Here is a 16,798-nt window from a genome sequence, read left to right on the forward strand (position 1 = left end):
TATGTGATCTCAAAATGCTAGGGGAAAAGTCTCCAGCAAACTTCTTAGTGGAAAAAAAGAACAAAGCAGAGTAGGGGATCTCAAAGTGTCCCAACCATGAATAGATCCCCAGATCCTACATCTGATCTGTGCCTTGAAAAACTTATTCCTGTTACTTTTCCCAGCTTTATTGAGATATAATCGACATATAACATTGTATAGGTTTAAGGTATATAATGAGCTGAGACATACATATTGTGAAATGACCACCATAATAAGGTTAGTTAATATATCCAACACCTCACATAATTACAATTAACTTTTTGTAGTGTGAACATTCAATATTTACTTCCTCAGCAACTTTCAAGTATGTAATTGTTGTTGTTGCTTAAAAGCTAAGTCATGTTTCACTCTTTTGTGACCCCTTGGACTGTAGCCTGCCAGGTTCCTCTGTCCATGGAATTCTCCAGGTAAGCATACTGGAGTGGGTTGCCATTTCCTTCTTCAGGAGATCTTTCTGACCCAGGTATCACGTCTGTGTCTCCTGCATTGGCAGGCAGATTCTTTACCACTGAGCCACCTGGGAAGACCCAAGAGTATAATACAGTATTGTTAACCACAGCCATATACTCAAGAGCTGGCTCACATAAATTATTCATCTTTGAACTGGAAGTTTGTATTCTTTGACCATTGAAACTTCAGATAGATTTGGATAGTATGGATGTTTAGTGATGTTAATTCTTCCTCATCCAGGGATATTTTTGCTTTATTTGTGACTTCTATCTCTTTCATCAATGTCATAGTTTTCAGTATACAGATCTTTCACTACCTTGTTTAATAAATTATCCCTGAGTATTTTTATTGTTTTAAAGTTGTTATAAATGGGATTGCTTTATTACTCTTTTGGATATTTTGTTGTTAGTGTATAGAAATGTGACTAATTTTTGAATGTTGGTTTTATATTCTGTAACTTTACTGAATTCACTTATTAGTTCTAATAGGTTTTATAGGTAGGACTCTAAAGCATTTCCTATATATTCCATGTCACAATTTCCTGCCTAGATCCCAGAGCTCCCATGAAGGCACTTTCGTCTGTGGATTGATGCTAAATCACTGTTACTGAGGCAGATCACACCAGGGATGTCTTACTCAGTCATTTTGCTGATGTCATTCTTCCTTCTATTTTTTACTTTCTATTTGGAATGTAAATAAGTGTTTCTAATTGAAAATATCAAGTCAGTTCTTATACACATACAAATCTTTTATAGTGTCTATAACTAACACAAGAATGTGGATTCACTTTGTATTTCCCATACATATTATCTAAAATTATATTTTGGCTAATAGTTGGTATAGTAATTCTTGGTTAAACATTTTTAAGGATGTTTCTTTTAATGGTAAAACCAACGTGAAAAAAACTGATTTCTTGTTAGTATATCTGACTCTTTGTGACCCCATGGACTGTAGCCTATCAGGCTCCTCCATCCATGGGATTTTCCAGGCAAGAGTGCTGGAGTGGATTGTCATTTCCTTCTCCAGGGGATTTTTCCGACCCAGGAATTGAACCCGGGTCTCCCGCATTGCAGGCAGATGCTTTACCGTCTGAGCCACCAGGGAAGCCCATATATAAATTAACTTTTGAATATATTTGCTCTCCATTTACTCAAATAATTTATTAAAGGTAGAATTTTTGAAGAGTTGACATTAATGAAAAAATATCTAAATACTTGTTTGGCTAAATATTTTAATTCCTAGACAAACATCAGTGTTAAAACACTTTTTTGCTGTTGTTCCTGTTTATTACTGTACATTTTCTAAATAAAACAGGTAGTGGTAGAATAAGATTAACAAAGAGTCAGAGGTAATAGAGTGATAGGTAGCTTAATGACACAAAGAAAGATGCTAGATCTGCCAGGAAGAAACATGTCAGCAAAGGACCTAGTCTTTCCTTTGACATCCTTAGTCACTGGATAATCATGATCTGCTGTGAGGCAGGGATGACTCATGGTATTCTCATGAAGAACAATGGCTGACTCTTTCCGGTGCCAGCATGGATGAAGACAAAAAGAGAACCAATTCCTCATATTATGTAAGAAGTTTTCCAAATAAATAACTTTTAGAAAGAATCACTAAAACCTAAGTTCAAATGACCTTTCCATAGGCTATTTTACCCACTCAGATGTATCAACTTAAGTCTTAAAATATAAGATGACAGCACATTGGTTCCTTTGTGCTCAGGTCTTCAATAGCATTGTCAGTATTTAGTAGAAATGTCTCCTAATTAAAGTACTGTATGCTCTTTCAGATGCTTGCATAGGCTTTTCAGAAGCTATGTCCTCTTCTTTTGGGAACAGGCAAATATTCTTTGGCTACACTCCTCAGGGTATTAATTGACTTCCTCTATGGAGGCTTAAGAACAGCCAGCGCTGTTCGAACTGTGCATACAACTGCTGGAAGTGGTGATGGAGGAATCATAATAGCAGCATGTTTTCCAAAAGAGCTGTGAACTGTCCCTTGCTTTTAGAGCGAGACATGATCCATTCATCTTTTGATGAAAATATGGAAAGCTACATAATTGTATAAGTCTGGTCAGTTTGTCAAAGTAAAAAATCGTAGACTGAGTGACTTTAACGACAGAAATTTACTAATTTTCTTAAAGTTCTTCAGGTTGAAATTCTGAGATCACGGTGCCAGCATGACTGGGTTCTGGCAAGGATGCTGTTCCTGGTTTGCAGATGGCCATCTTCTCCCTGTGCCTCACATGGTAAATGAAAGCAAACACTGATGACTCTTCTTGAGTTCAGTTCAGTCGCTCAGTCCTGTCTGACTCTGCGATGCCATGGACTGCAGCATGCCAGGCTTCCCTGTCCATCACCAACCCCCAGAGTATACTCAAACTTATTTCCATTGAGTTGGTGATGCCATCCCACCATCTCATCCTCTGTCCCCTTCTCCTCCCGTCTTCAATCTTTCCCAGCATCAGGGGCTTTTCAAATGAGTCAGTCCTTCACATCAGGTGGGCAAAGTATTGGAGTTTCAGCTTCAGAATCGATCTTTCCAATGAACACCCAGGACTGATCCCATTTAAGATGAACTGGTTGGATCTCCTTACAGTCCAAGGGACTCTCAAGAGTCTTCTCCAACACCACAGTTCAAAAGCATCAATTTTTCTGTGCTCAGCTTTCTTCATAGTCCAACTCTCACATCCATACATGACTACTGGAAAAACCATAGCTTTGACTAGACGGAGCTCTTTTAGTAAAGTAATGTCTCTGGTTTTTAATATGCCATCCAGGTTGGTCATAGCTTTTCTTCCAAGGAGCAGGTGTCCTTTAATTTCATGGCTGCAGTCACCATCTGCAGCGATTATGGAGCCCCCCAAAATATATTCTGTCACTGTTTCCATTGTTTCCCCATCTATTTGCCATGAAATGATGGGACCAGATGCCATGAACTTAGTTTTCTGAATGTTGAGTTTTAAGCCAATATTTTCACTCTCCTCTTCCATTTTCATCAAGAGGCTGTTTAGTTTCTCCTAGCTTTCTACCATAAGCATGGTGTCATCTGCAGATCTGAGGTTATTGATATTTGTCCCGACAATCTTGATTCCAGCTTGTGCTTCTTCCAGCCCAGCATTTCTCATGATGTACTCTGCATAGAAGTTAAATAAGCAGCGTGACAATATACAGCCTTGACGTACTCTTTTCCCGATTTGGAACCAGTCTATTGTTCCACGTCCAGTTCTAACTGTTGCTTCTTGACCTGAATATGGATTTCTCAGGAGGCAGGTCAGGTGATCTGGTATTCCCATCTCTTTCAGAACTTTCCACAGCTTGTTGTGATTCACACAGTCAAAGGGTTTGCTGTAGTCAATAAAGCAGAAGTAGATTTTTTTTGGAACTCTCTTGCTTTTTCGATGATCCAGCGGATGTTGGCAATTTGATCTCTGGTTCCTCTGCCTTTTCTAAATCCAGCTTGAAAATCTGGAATTTCATGGTTCACATACTGTTGAAGCTTGGCTTGGAGAATTTTGAGCATTACTTTGCTAGTGTGTGAGATGAGTGCAATGTGTGAGATGAGTGCAAAAGTGAGTGTGAGATGAGGTAGTTTGAGCATTCTTTGGCATTGCCTTTCTTAATGACTTTTATTGACTCTTCTTATTAGGCCGCTAATCCCACCACGAGAGCCCAAACCTCATGACCTCATCTGAACCAAACACCATGACACTGGCAGTGAGAGCTCAACATCTGAACTTTGGGGGAACACAATTCAGTCCATAGAAACAACAATCTTCTTTTTGGTGTCAAACAACCTCATTACAGTCAACTCCTTGCAACGGAAGATAAGATTCCTTCAGCCATTCTCAGGGTTTGTGCAAGCAGCATAAAGAAAATCCTGAGAAGTTTAGCGTTTATTTAAGATTGTCCCGCAATGCATTGCAGTGACATAGCTTTTTATGTAGAAGCGGCTAAAAGGATTCAATCTCCATGTAAAGAGTGGTGTGAAGACCAGTCTGGAAACTTCAATTGATGAAAAAGATAGTGGTGAAGACTACTGTATTATTTCTGCTGGTAATGAAAGGTAGGAATTAGTGCCTCCCCATTCCTGCCTTTACAAGAACTCTCTTCCAGAGCACATGGAATGGGAGAATCCCCAAATACCTGCTCAGGGTTCACCAGAGCAGAGCACTCTGATAAAGTTACATGGCAACATTTAGACATTGCTAGGTTGCCTTTGGTTACTGTGCCAAATTCCCACATTAGATACACTGTAATTTAGTCAGTATGGTTTATTAAGTAGAAAAATGTATATAATTAAAACAAAACTGTTGAACTGCTCATTAGACATGGCTGATTTCTGAAGATTATGAAACTTATTCAGTTCTATTTAAAAATTTAATACTGAACTAGAGAGGTTTTAGGGATACCACCATATAAGGAACTTTTTCTCAATGTAACCATAAGGATTTTTAAAGTAATATATTAATGTTTCTTACTATGTGATTTAATGTTATTGAATACCTTAATAGTGTACTACCTAAAACCATCTTTCATGCCATCACTGGTACTCTCCTACATTCTATGAATCACCAATCTAGGTGGTCAAAAAATATTTAGGAACTTAGGATACCTCCATTTGAAACTTACTTTAGAATCACAAAAAAAATGACCAGTACAACCGTAACTACAGTATATGATGCATAATGAAAAAGATAAGTAATCCAAGGGACGTACAGAACATTACCAAAGATCAAATGAAAGAAGTCACAAACGATCACTTCTGATTTTGAATCCAAAGTCAGTTCAACGAAAGATGTGTTATTTGATGTAGCACTTAAAGAATTAATAAATATCATCATTTTCCAATGGCTAAAAATCATCCAAATAGAAATCACAGAAAAAAACAATGTACAAAAGCAGGAAGACATCTAGCACAGTCAGGAAACGGTGTTCACACCGACTGAGACATCAGGTTAAGAATTTAAGGACAGGGAAAGAACATGGTACAGCGGGGAGGAAGAATGCAGAGGGTTATATCAAGACACACAGTTTGGCTTTGGGGGGACAGAGAGTCACCTGGAAAGCTTGGAGTCAAAAGATTAATCTGATGATATTGCGTAGGATAATTCGTGATGAGAGAGACTGAAGGTGGGTAGCTTACTGCTGTGATTCAGAAAAGAAGAGGTAGAGAATTGACTAGAGCGGCGACAATGGGAACAACAATAGTAACAATGACAGCCATCATGTATTGGTGCCTTCTGAAGCAGGCAGTGTATCAAGTCCCTTATGTGTACAACAGCATTAATACTTATAATCACTCATGGAGATACAATTATTTTCATTCTGCTTTTACAAATGAGGAACTGACCTAAAATCAAATGCCACAGTTGGATTTTACACACAGATTACTTAATTCTAGAGAACAAATTTCTAACTATAATATCACAATATAAAGAAATGTACAGAAAGAAATTCATTTAGAGCTATTATATATGGTGTCAAACAAGATGACTAGTGACTTACTGCATATGAGGATTAAGGAATAAATCAAGACTAATATTTAAATTTTTAGCATAGGCAAATGAACTGATATTGAAAAAAAAAAAAACTAAACAGGAAATTAAGAAGCAGACAGTACTAATGGGACACCCAGGAAGTGAGACCAAAAAAAAAAAAAAAGAAAAAAAAAAAAACCAAACAATGGAAGTGCTATACAATTTGGAGAGAAAGCAAGGTATCAACTTAAGTGAATCTGAGAGGTACCCTGTCAAATTTCTGAAAATAAGACAAGGTTTGCTCTAAAGTTTTCTCTATTTTGATCATCAAATTGCTAGAAAGAGAGTATATGATTTCATTAACTCTTTTTCTTTCCTACTATGACTTTAAATACATTTCTTCATACAGAGATGTCCTTCTATTTTATCTTTTAGGAAGAAGAACTGTATTATTTTATTAGTAAGCTCACTGCTTTTCTAACATTCATTATACTTTACAATAGCAGTTATACCCTCTAGTCCCCTGCTTACTTTAATTAATGTCTAGTTTGTTAAAGAAAGAAGTGCCTCAGCTTTACTCTAGGGTAAGGAACAAACTAGCTACAAACTACTGATGATGGATCAGCCTGGGGACTAATCATTAGGTGTATCTCAGCAGTGTGTAAGACTAATTTGCCTTTTTCAATGAAAATTGTATTTCTTGCTCTCTCTTTTAGTTCAAATCCTAAGTTCCCCAGATGCAGTCAAGAAATCACCTAGTCAAGAGTAGGGATGACAGTTATGGATACAAGAAAAGTTCTGCGTCAGGCTATTGGGGTGTACATCAAAGCTAACATCTTTAATGTGCCAGACATTGTTCTAAGTTCTTTGCATACTTTAATGCTTTAATCTTCCAATAATGTTATCGTTTGTATTTTACACCCTTGGAAAATCTGAAGCACCAAAGTATCTTCAAACTAAGTGATGGAGGAAAGTTTCAAATCAGTCACTACAATTGCAAAACCTGTGGTCTTCTACTGTCTTTTAGATCTGTTAAATAGCAGCACCTCATCTTAAAACTGTAAGAGGTTACTGAAAGGAAACAAATAATAAAACAGGTTTAAGTACCTATAAAACTCAGGCTTAAGGAATAGGAAACTGCTGCTGAAGGAAAGGTAATATTTTATTGTGAATTGTTCATTTATTTCCATTCAACCCAATTTATTATATACCTATTATTTTAAGTCATTCAAATAAATGATCAGCATTTACAGAATCTATCAGACAGTTGGTTAAAACTTTTGTCATTTTTACACATCAAAATCAACAGTTTAATTACCATGAAATATTGAGCTAAGTAAAATTTTAAATGAATATACTTGTTCTCAGTCTTATGAAGTGGAAAGTTTGAGTGGCAATTGATAGCAACTAATCTTCATAAAATCACCAGCATACAGTCTTGATCTACAGCTTTGAGAAATGAGTTTTGAATACTCAACCGTCTCCCTCTAGACCCTTATGCTCTGTTTTGAACTTGGTCTAAAGGGAAAAGCAGGAGGGCTCGCACATCAAGAGTCACTGAACACCTCCAGAAATCTATACATATCTATACTTATTCAAGTGTGTCTGTCTCCCAGGTGGTAAGAGTCTGCCTGTTGAAACCCCGAGACTCCCTCCTTCTACCAATGGACACATATAGAATAGCAGCTGTGAGAGATACGAGAGGGACTCTTTCTCTCTCATCCTGCATAAAGCACTGCCCTTTTATTTCTGGTTTGGGGGAACTACATTTCTTCTTTCTCCTATGCTCTGTGCTCCATCATTCCGCTGTGTCCCACTCTTTGTAACTCACAGACTGTAGTCCACCAGGCTCCTCCTCTGACCATGGGATTCTCCAGGCAAGAATACTGGAGTACATCTTCCCAACCCAGTGATCAAACCCACATCTTTTACATCTGCCTGCATTGGCAGGCTGGAGAAGGCAATGACACCCCACTCCAGTACTCTTGCCTGGAAAATCCATGGACGGAGGAGCCTGGTAGGCTGCAGTCCATGGGGTCACTAAGAGTCGGACACGACTGAAGTGACTTAGCAGCAGCAGCATAGGCAGGCAGGCAGGCTCTTTACCACTAGTAATAAGCAATCCTTCGTACTAGATGAAATTTCAGATGACATAATGTGTGTCTGTATTTTTCTCATGTTCCCTTCTAAATGGGGTAGGCATGCCAAGCTATGTGTTATGAAGGAGATACCAGATTTTACCCTAGATCCCATGGACCGAGGAGCCTGGTGGGCTGTGATTCACGAGGTCGCAAAGAGTCAGACACTACTGAGCAACCTCTGTGTGTGTGTGTGATGTACTTCAGTTATGGATGAGAGCTTGGGAAGCTGAAGAAGCCTTTGGCAACTATTAAATATGAGTAAAAATTTATTAATAAACATAAAAGACAGTTACGGGTTACTTTTTAGAAATTCCAATAAGAGCATGAACTGGTACATACATGCTCTGAAATTTTCTAGATATGTCCTTCCACTGACGATACTTTCAAATTATATTTTTGTTCTCAAAAAGGAAGAAAAAGTTCAATTGAATTCAAACAGTAATTTGTTGTATCAAATAGTCATTTTCAACTCTTTTCTTTTTTTCAGATCCTCCAGAGGCCCTTTAATCACAAGTACTATTACAAAGCATAGAATAGAATTTCAAAATAAAATAAAATAAATTTAAGTCAACTTAATTTTACAATAACTATTTGTACAAGGACCTAAGTAATAAAATAGTTGGTTAAGGCAGTTCTAAGAGATTGGGTAAATGTTTCAAAGTCTAATTTACCCAGAAGTTACATAAATGTCTCTTACATCTTCCTACTATTTGTTTTGTGTTCATTATTTATTAACATGTTTATATTAATGGATAGACTGTAAATGAAGTCCATAATACCAACAGCTGGAAAAAAGTCAAGAGTTATGCTAACACAAGGGATTAAGCCTAAAACGCTGCAAAGGGCTGAATTGTGAGTCTCCAAGATGCCTGTATTAAAGATTTAATGTCCAGGACCTCAGAATGTGGCTGAATTTGGAGACAGCGCCTTTTGTTATGGGGAGGGAGGTGGGAGGGGGGTTCATGTTTGGGAACGCATGTAAGAATTAAAGATATTAAAATTAAAAAAATAAAAAACTAAAAAAATAAAAATAAAAGGTAATGAAGTTAAAATTTGGTCCATAGCATGGGACCTAACCCAGTCTGAATGGTGTCTTTATGAGAAGAGGAGATTAGGACGTAGACACACAGAGGAAAAGAGCATCGACAGACACGGGGAGAGCGTCTCCAGCACCAAGAGAGGCCTCAGATAAGCACAAACTTGCTGATACCTGGATCCTGAACTTCCGGCTTTCAGAACTGTGAGGGAATAACTATGTTGTCTAAACTACCCTCTATGTGGTATTTTGTTACGACAGCCCTAGCACACTAATACAGCCACCAATAAACATCAAATCCTTTCAATCCAGAGGCAAATTCGAAATAACTGTACTTTAGATTTAGAGTGAACTGGTTATTTTATTTCACTGTAACCAATTAGCTAGGTAATTGTCTGAGTAATGGCTAGACGATAAAGATATTTTATGTGGTCTCTCACCAAACTTCAACCAAAAATGTCAATGCTCTGGAATGATTCTGAAACATGCATCTTTGTCACAAAAAATCATTTAATCCAAAATAAACAACAGATTTTAAACTGGTCTTTCACAAATGCTGATAATTCATTCTTATATATAGACACTCATCTCATGAGTTAAAGCAACAATTGCTAGCACCCTTATAATACCATTGTGAAGACACAGCAGAGATAAACAATATTTAATGGAAATAGTCACTCGTTTTCCCTTTTGTTAATAAGTATGTTCTTTGTTCCAAACCTTGTTTTCTTAGATTATTCATCTGAGAAGAAGAGAAGTTACTGGGAAAAAAGAACTGCTTTGCTACTTTGCAAGGCAGATGGAAATTCAGGGAGTATCAATACCAGCAAATCTCACATTTGTTACATCAACTAACTTGAAAAGTAGCAGCTAGGTGGTTTACAATGTTCTAAATCATCCTATTTGTGTCATCAACATATCATGGCCTGTTTCACACTGCAGTTGCTCTTGCTTAAGCATCCTACACAAGTTAAGGTGTTGACAGACAACAATGATGAACATAATCTTATCAATATTAGTCCTCCCTATAACTATTGATTTCTTTTGTGTGTGTGGACACTTGCCAAAATAGTTATTAGATTTTCAGCCCTTTTCATTTTTAAGGGAGGCTTAATGTGTATATTTCTTACATGATTATTTTCCCCAATGTAATTAATTTTGTGGACACTTCCTATCAGATCTTATTACTTAAGATAGAGTTGCTGAGGTTGTTATGACCCATAGTATAACCCAGCAGGAGGTGGCTCAACCTTTTATGTGAGATAGTAATTAGAGGTTGTTATCTACAACTTAAGCACACAAATAAACTATTGGAATTTCTAACTTTTAGAAAGTAGATAACTCCCTTCACTTCTCCAGAGGAAGACTTATGGGGCTAATATTACAGGGGTTACTATGTTTAATTTCAGCTTGTGCAGTAGGGTCTGCCCCATGAAATTTCTATTTAGTCTATCAGAGATAAGTTCTTATTTACAACCTCTTATCATTTGGAAAGCTTCTTGTTTTATTTTCATCTTTGATAGCTCATTTGGTAAAGAATCCACTTGCAGTTCAGGAGACCCCAGTTCGATTCCTGGGTTGGGAAGATCTACTGTAGAAGGGATAGGCTACCCCCTTCAGTACTCTTGGGCTTCCCTTGTGGCTGAGCTGGTAAAGAATCTGCCTGCAATGCAGGGAACCTGGGTGCAGTCCCTGGGTTGGGAAGATCTTCTGGAGAAGGGAATGGCTACCCACTCCAGTATTCTGGCCTAGAGAATTCCATAGACTCTATAGTCCATGGGGTCGCAAAGAGTGGGACATGGCCGAGCTACTTTCATTTACTTACTTATCATGTTAACAGAGCAGCCTAAAGCTTTTCTCCATTCTACTTAAGGTGAAGAAAGAAATAACAGCTTATATTATTGAACAAGCTAAAACTATTTCAATAAGCTATATACAAATATGGACTAGAAGATTCATCTCTTAGTGAATGATGCCAAATCAGTATTAAAGGTACCCTAGCAATTAATCCAAACTGATCACCTCACTGTGGAAAGCCACTTTTCCTTTCAAACAAATAGTTCAGGAATAATTTGCCTTTGTATATCAACACAATACTACCTTTCCAGAAAGCTATGAAAATAATTGCGTACTCAGTTACTCAGTCATGCCTGGCTCTTTGTGACCCTAGGTCCTGTAGCTGGCAAGGTTCCTCTAGGTATGAAATTTTCCAGGCAAGAATACTGGAGTGGGGTGCCATTCTTCCTGGCCGACGGACTGAACCAGAATGTCTTGTGTCTCCTGCATTGGCAGCTGTATTCTTTACCACTAGCGCCACCTGGGAAACCCAAGAAAATAATTATTCTTTATTTGTTCTAAATATGGAATATAAACTGTATCATGTTGTTTATTATATATTGATTTAAAGATACCTGAAATACCTTCTTGGAAAATATTCTACACACTGATAAGAATAAGCAGCAAGGACTTATGTTCAAGGAAAGGAAAACTATTGATAACTAGAACCTATTCAAAGGGAGCAAAACTCATTGGTTTCTTCAAAGTTTATGTAATTAATCAGCTTGAATATCCCCCCAACACCCCAGGGAGTAACATTTCCCAGACCCAGAAAAGAGTGTTTGCTTTGAACCCCACTCCTAGTTTGCCTGTTTATCTGAGCTCCATTCTGATTAAATATTGAGAGGGATTGCAGGGGTTTAGTAGAAGTTTTAATGAAAAGCAAAAAGATAATCAAGGTGACACCTTGGAGAAAACTGGGATAAAGTGCTCTCCAGCCTTCCTTGACTATGTCTGGCACTTATGTCTTCTGCATTCCAGAGACCTCATTAACCCTGCAGAGAGAGAGAGAGAGAGAGAGAGAAAGATAAAGAGATGTATAACCCTTCCCATGTACACTAACATATACTAAAGAAAGAAGGGCAAGTCAGGGAAGATAACTTTATTTCTGCTGTGTGAAGCACCCAGACTTACAGGTTTATGAAACTAAAGTAATGTTACCTAGGTCCTTGAAATTGGAATTTTCCATCCACAAGTATCCTTTCACACTGCATCAAATGTTGGTGCCTTAGAGAAAGCTTGTAGGTTTGGCTTCTGATGTAAGGAAAATGCAAGAGTTGAATATTTTGGCAAGAGTAAGGCAAACCCTCCCCCTTACATTCTCTTCAAAGATATTCTTTAGAGCCTCCTTTATGGCTGAAGGTTGCTTCAGTATTTTACAATTAATGATCTGGCAGTGCTAGTTTGGATGTAGAGAGAGTATTTGCTAGCCAAGAGTTAAGCTAAAGCACAGACTTTGGAGACTTGCAGATTTCAGGAAAAGAGATCCTTTCTCTTAGGTTTTTCTGCCTTTCCATTCTCCAAGTTGTATTTTTTTTTCTTTTTTTTTTCCTTTTGGATGCTTTTGATAGTTGCATGAAGCCAAAATAATACAAAGAGTAGGTAAATGAAAGCATTTTGACATTTAATCTGAGGAGTTCTCTGATCTAAGAAAAAATATAAACTATTTTTATAAGAGAATAGAGACTCAAAGCCAAGTTCCTTGGTGCAAGAAGATTTAGCTTGAAAGACTACAAAAGGAAGATGATTTCCTTTTGCAGATAATCAAGTATAGCTAATCCGACCCCTTGGCCATATTAGTGTTAGTGATAGATTGCCCATCAGTCACTGTGACAGAGGTAATCAGGACTGATGGTGGTGTTGGTAGGAATAAGTGAGTTAGCAAGGCCATTGCTGATTAGATAGCTCGGGCTAAGTGTTGGGTGGCTCCAAGCTTGCTTAGATGCAGTCTGCAGTCAGGGGTACAGGATCTCCTGTGCACAATCTCTGATTGATAGAGCCTCTTCTTTGCCTCTTTAGGATTATCTGTGACCTTTTTCTTCAGTGTCTAGTTGCAGAGCCTCAGGAACACTGGAGGCAGGGAGGTCTGTATGTCCTTTGATTATTGAGTGGTGTCAGATGACTAGCCACGGGCATGTGTTTCTTTAGTGAACACCATTCTTCCTTCTGCAGCTCATGAGGGAAGAAGAGCCTATCCCATATGTAACTGAAAGGATGAATGCCCTTGCATTCATTCAGAAATACAGCAAACAAAGAACAGTCAGTGGATTCTCTCATCCTTATTACCATGAAACCAGAATAAAAAAGTCATGGCTCTTTTCCAGGAAATGTTTTCAGCACCATTGACTTAATCAAAGGGAATACTGGCTTGGTCAGAGGGAATATTTATTAATGTCACCACTGAGACTGGGAGTGTCCACTTCTGACTCTCTTTCCTACTCCCTCATTCCCTAAGACTTTCCACCATTTTTATGTTCAGAGGGTTTGTGCTCCGGGTGCCTGTAGGTCTGCTTCCAATGTAGTAATAAAAAATCTCTTATTTTCCGCATTTCATTGGAATATTGAGGACTACTGACCTGAAATAAAGGGCTTATTATTTCTGTCCTCCTAATAGTTCCCCTAGTAAAATGTGACCATGTTCTTTGTAGGGATGAAGATAGTTCATTAACCAAATGTTGATACAAGAAACAGCATTTCAGATTAGATGCATGGGATCCAAGACTGAATCCAGCCTTCAAGCTCCTACAGATTATTCAGGAGTTCTATGATCTTCTCATTATATAAATCTACTACCAATTAGAGCCCATGACCCAGAAAAATTCCAGGCAAATTTATTTCCCATCAGCTAATAGAACCTCATGTGAAGAGATTGGAAAAGACCCTGATGCTGGGAAGGATTGGGGGCAGGAGGGAAAGGGGACGACAGAGGATGAGATGGCTGGATGGCATCACCGACTCAATGGATATGAGTTTGAGTGCACTCCAGGAGTTGGTGATGGACAGGGAGGCCTGGTGTGCTGCAATTCATGGGGTCGCAAAGAGTCAGACACAACTGAGCAACTGAACTGAATTGAACTGAATAGAATAAAATACTATGTGAATGTTTCTATCATTGACTTTGAAATGTTGGATTGTAACTGTCCTCTATTTCCCCTCTGAACTCCTTGAAAACAGAAACTAAACCTTGATTTTTATATTTTTGTATCTGGATATACACAGTAGGGGGTTTTCGTGGTGGCTCAGAGGGTAAAGAATCTGCCTACAATACAGTATACCCGAGTTAGATCCCTGGGTGGGGAAGATCCCCTGGAGAAGAGAATGGCAAAACTCTCCAGTACCCTTGCCTGGAGAGTTTCATGGACAGAGGAGCCCTAGTGGGCTACAGTCCATGGGATCGAAAAGAGCTGGACACCACTGATGACTAACATTTTCACTTTCACATACACAATAGGGGCTTCCTTGATGGTTCAGATGGTAAAGAATCTGCCTGCAGTGCAGGAGACTCAGGTTCAGTCCCTGGGTCGGTAAGATCCCCTGGAGAAGGGAATGGCAGCCCACCCCATTTTTCTTGCCTGGGGAATTCTATGGACAGGGGCGCCTGGTGGGCTACAGTCCATGGGCTCACAAAGAGTTGGACATAACTAAGCAACTAACACTCAGACTCACACACAATAGATATTCACTAGTTGAAAATTTGAAGATGTAAAGCAAACACTGGTCCCAGAACATTGTTCGATTATACGAAATATCTCCTAATGGCTTAAATGACCTTTTCTACAAAAACATTAATGTCTCTCTGGCTGTGTTGTGTCTTCGTTGCTGTGTGGGCTTTGCTCTCAGTGCAGAGAGCAGGGGATCCTCTCTAGTTGTGGTGTATGGGCGTCTCATCTAGCGGGTGCTTCTCTTGTTGCACAGCACAGGTTCTAGGGTGCACGGGCTTCCGTAGTTGCAGCACACAGACTTAGTAGTTACGGCTCCAGGGCTCTAGAGCACAGGCTTAGTTGCTCCCCAGCATTGGGATCTTCTTGGATCAGGGATCAAACCCAGATCTCTCTCATTGGCAGGTGAATTCTTTACCCCTGAGGCACCAGGGAAGCCCTTAAATCATCTTAATAAAGTTTTTATTGACATTTAATTTCTACTTTGCTCTTAAAAGATCATTTACAAAGGATACATTTTGATCATTTAGACCATATACCTTACTAGCCTTAATTTTCTCCTCCTAAATAATTAATAGAAATAATAATAATGAAAACAATAATTAGCTATTACATTTACACAGTATTGTTATATTATCTGTGAGAGGATAGGAGCCTACTTTCATGAGCAACAATTAGCAAACACAAATGGTCTAATCACTTTTACCAAATTCCCCCTAGCTTCCCCCAGTTATTTTTTCACCAACTCACTTCAGGACTGAAAAACTCCCACCTTTCACTTGAGTCCAGTCTCTCTTCCCTATTGCCACAGTCTTAAGTAAAGTGTTCCTTCTCTGTTTCACTCTGTACAGTGTGATTTGTCTTTGTCACTTTCTGAATTTATCTTCAGCGTCCCACAGTATTTTATGCAATCTCTCTTCTCCTCTTTGATTCTCATAACCAAGTATTTGCCTTCCTGACAGGTATATCTTCTAAGAAGTTATACAGGTATTCTTATCATTTTCCTTTTTATCCATTCCAAGAGGGCAATTCTAGTACTTCTTCATTTATTCTTATTATCCCAACACTCTTTCTCACAGTGTTTCAAAATCACCTCAACCAACTTCATAGAATGTAATAATGTACAGTTTCCTCAGTCTTTGTTTCCCCTCTTCTTTTCCTCCTAGAATATAACTCTCACCATGACTGGTTAAAATTTCTTCACCCTCCATGAATATGTTATCTGTATCCTCAGCCACATGAACTTCATTTTTGTTCTGAAACTGTCAAAGCGAAATAGATAAAAAGGGGCAGAAAAGAGTCTACTTAAAATTAAAATTTTTCTAAAGCTTTAGATTGCATAAAACTCCAAGACATAGATTGCATTTATTTTACAATTTCAGAGTAATTTTTGAGGGTAATTCATGGATAAAAGAGATGGGAGGGGGAGAAAAAAAGTGAGATTGAGGGAGTTAACCTGATGTTCAACAAGTGGGAGAGGGATGGGAAAGGCCCATGAGATGCTCACGATGAGGACAGAAGCCTTTCCCGTAAGGACAGGAGAAAGACATGCTGCGCACCCTTATTTCCCATGATGGACGTGTCCTACCCTTATCTCGTATTCCTAAGAGAATTTCTGGTATTCACAAGTTTGTTAATAATAATAATAGATGTAAGAAACCAATGAGTCCCCTGTCTCTCCCACGTGAGAACAAAGCAGTCCTAATTATCTAGCCCTAGGAAGTCGGTGCCAGTGTGGATTTATGTTCCCTTCCAAACTAGAATATAGCATCACAATTGATTTTCTTTTTCCAATTCTAATTTTCCAGACCTATTAAAATGACTCTGAACCAAACTGCTTTGAAAGAAATAATATTGGCTTTCTCCCATTATCCCTTTCTTTTCTCCCTTGTCTCCCTTCCACTAAATCAAATTAATCTGCTTTAAAAATAGAAAAGATAAGTGATTATATAATCTTCTAAGGGAGGCAGGAAGCTGTGGGACATAAGGCACAGATGAAACGCTCGCACATCGGGCATATTTAGACAATATGCATGTCAATCCAAGTCTTTTGTGGCCTGGTGCTGTGTGGATGCAGCAAATGGAGGTGGGGAGATTCTCTCCCTCCTGGGGGCCCCAGTGATGTGCAGCACTTTCTGAGGGGAAGGAACTG

Source organism: Ovis aries, chromosome 5 (genome assembly GCF_016772045.2).
Source record: "Ovis aries strain OAR_USU_Benz2616 breed Rambouillet chromosome 5, ARS-UI_Ramb_v3.0, whole genome shotgun sequence".
Lineage (NCBI taxonomy): Eukaryota > Metazoa > Chordata > Mammalia > Artiodactyla > Bovidae > Ovis > Ovis aries.